The sequence below is a fragment of the Podarcis erhardii genome (genome assembly GCF_964252035.2).
Source record: "Podarcis erhardii genome assembly, chromosome: 7".
NCBI lineage: Eukaryota > Metazoa > Chordata > Lepidosauria > Squamata > Lacertidae > Podarcis > Podarcis erhardii.
In genome coordinates this window covers 73946950-73949908 of record NC_138511.1, presented here as the reverse complement: position 1 = coordinate 73949908, position 2959 = coordinate 73946950, and the positions used below count along the sequence as shown (strand labels likewise).

The following is a 2959-nucleotide window of genomic DNA, read 5'->3' as shown; positions in this document are numbered from 1 at the left end:
ACCCCACACTTTCAAGCTGCTGGTATCAGGTGCAGTCTCTGGGTATCTCAGCTCCTGTCTTCTGAATACCTCTCCAGCCATTGCCTAGACTGCTTATTAAAGCCACAATATCATCCTGGGGCACCAAAAACTAACCACACACACACACACACACACACACACACCACAACAACAACACATCCTTAAAAACTCATGTGTGCACACCACTAACCAACGCTCAACTTGTGTGGGGTTATCGCATGCACATCATCCTAACCTGCACCAGGGACAAATGCCATTTTGTTTTTAAAATTACAGCCCGACCCTGTGTGCCCTCGACATAACACTGCATTCCACGCCATGCCCCCCCCCCACTGCATCCATCCATTGCACTCACTTGCAACTCCATTTTACAGGGATTTTTATTTTGAAAAATTGAAAGAAAGGAAAACCACACACAAACAAACCATGGAACGTCTGTAGTTTACATGCGAGACAGAGTGCCCCGCACACTCTAACTGCCCAGTTGCTAACCTAGTCTGCCTCCAGCATAGGAAACGAGTCCACCTACACTTGCTTGCCTTTTCTGTCTCCACTTGTATTATGCTTCCTTTTGAACTCCTCACTAGTTGCACTTAATTTATTGGAAAGCCAGCTAAAGAGGGGTAGGTCTGAGTAGGTAAACCCTCTGCTGCCCTTGGCCCAGTTAACTTCCATCAGCACCTTACTGACTAGTTTTGGAGAGGGAAGGGGGAAGTGAGGATTGAAGGTCTCCTCCCCGCCTCCTAGTCCTCCCTCTCTTTCTCCTCTCCCCGTCCTGCCCCCCCATCAAAAGATGTACAGGATAGGAGGGGCAAAGTTGCTGAAACAGATAAGAGGGCTGGTCTTTGTCCATCCTAAAGTTCAGCAATTGTTTGGTTTGGTTTTTTTCCAAAGGGGGCGGGTCCATTATAGGGCTAGGCTGTGATAAACATATGCCTATTTTTGTCATTTGCAGCGAGATATTTTTCCTTACAGTAGGACCTTGCCAATCACGCAATAGGGTGCTGCCATCTCGACTTGATCACCTTCCAAAGCAATGCATATTTTGGGATGAGCCATCTCAGCATCTGAAAATGAGGTTGAATCGGGGACTGTACAGGCTCCATTCTCTTGCCACCTCTGATGGTGTACACCAATTGCACTGTAGTGTTTCCCCACCCCACCCCCATTACTGAATAGGCCTTGTCCCGCCTTTTGGACTGTACCATTTTACCAGCTTTTCTGGGGGTTGCAGTTGGGTGGCCAGCCAAGGGAATAGACCATAAAGTTGGCATATGTCAAACTGGGACTCTTGAGCTAGATTAGAAGAAACGATGCTTTGCCCTGGTCTTGATTTTGTTTTGGGTCCCCCCACCCCACCCCGAGATGTAATGCCTTTAAGGCATTGGGCTTCCTAACTGTGAAGGGTTAAGTACGTAAGAAAAAGACCTGATGGATCAGGTCAGTGGCCCATCTAGTCCAGCATCCTGTTTTCACGCTGGGTAACCTGATGCCTCTGGAAAACCTGTATGTAAGGCCTGAGCACGACAGTACCTTCTCCTCCTGTAATTTCCGGTTTTCGGAAGCATTCGTGTCTTTGACAGGGGAGGCAGAGTATAGGCCAATATCCACTGATCCTATTGTTGCCAGATCCTATTTCACGCTGGGCTCTTGGCCTTCAAAGATCTTCCTAGGACAGTGGTTCTCAACCTTGGGTCCCCAGATGTTTTTGGCCTACAACTCCCATGATCCCTAGCTCACAGGACCAGTGGTCAGGGATGATGGGAGTTGTAGGCCCAAAACATCTGAGGACCCAAGGTTGAGAAAGGCAGTCCTAGGAGATAAAAGATTAGTGTGATATCCACTCGGTCAAGAGAGCCAGCATGCCCAGAGAACCACCTCCTCCAATAGGTTCCTGCAGTCCCAGGGGCGGGCCAACCCCCTGCAAGCTCTGTACTCAAGTTTTGAGAATGAAGAATGTAAGGCTTTGTGCCCCCAACACCCTCCGTTAATTCCCTCGTTGTCTATTCACTCTGTGTGCCCTTCCTTGTCCTGTTTCGGGTTTAGTTCTTGTTCCTTTTTTTTTTTTTTAATGCTGACACTCTTGAAATCAAGATGCAAATGTCAAAACAGACAAACCAGGAGATGGATTTCAATTGCCAGCCCTCCCACCAAACTAATAAAATGTTGTCACTTCTCTAACCCCAGCGCCAGACCCAGACTCTTCTGTGAATGGGGCCATGGTGGGGAAGGATGGAAATGGGGCAGTGGGCTCTGTGTGTGCACACACTTTCCACTCTTTGCTGGAAACACGAGGTTTCAAGGAGGAGGTTGGGGAAAGGTCAAATAAGAAGACCGTCTTAGTTCATAAACATCCTCTCCCAATTCTCTACAATGGCCAACCAACATGTTGCCATCAAGGATCATCTTTGGACTCTTACCCTCTCCTCCTCACTTCCTGCATAGGCCCAAATCAGAAAAATTATGGTTTGTGCCAGGGATAGGGCACCTGGTTCCCTTTAAGGCAGTGTTTCCCAACCTTGGGCCTCCAGCGGTTTTTGAACTACAATTCCCATCATCCCTGACCACTGGTCTTGCTAGCTAGGGATGATGGGAGTTGTAGGCCAAAAACATCTGGAGGCCCAAGGTTGGGAAACAGTGCTTTAAGGGGTTGTTGGACCACACCTTCTATAAGCTGGGGTTAATGAGAATTGGAGTCCAACAACATCTGGAGAACCAAAGCTTGCTTCAGCTGTGAAGGGAGGATATCCAAGCAGGTGTGGAGAGGACCAAAACTTGTTCACATCAGCCAAACTGTGGTTTGGGTTTTTGGCTCAACCAGGCCTGCTTTTCAGTGGTGTGACCTGAAGGCAGCCCTCCCAGATCTCTTCATCCTTCAAGCAGTGGCTGGTGTGATGCAATTACGGTGATCCATCACCATAGACAAAGCCTTCACAAT

The 2959-nt window shown here is 48.3% G+C and overlaps 1 long non-coding RNA gene across 1 annotated transcript; it reads right to left on the bottom strand.

The window, feature by feature from the left end:
- Positions 1 to 14: 14 nt before the first annotated feature.
- On the bottom strand, positions 15 to 2514 carry LOC309346693. The gene is made up of 2 exons (XR_014158726.1): positions 1814 to 2514; positions 15 to 1690 (listed from the first exon to the last, which is right to left on the bottom strand). It is a non-coding gene; the product is annotated as an uncharacterized lncRNA (long non-coding RNA).
- Between the last annotated feature and the right edge of the window lie 445 nt (positions 2515 to 2959).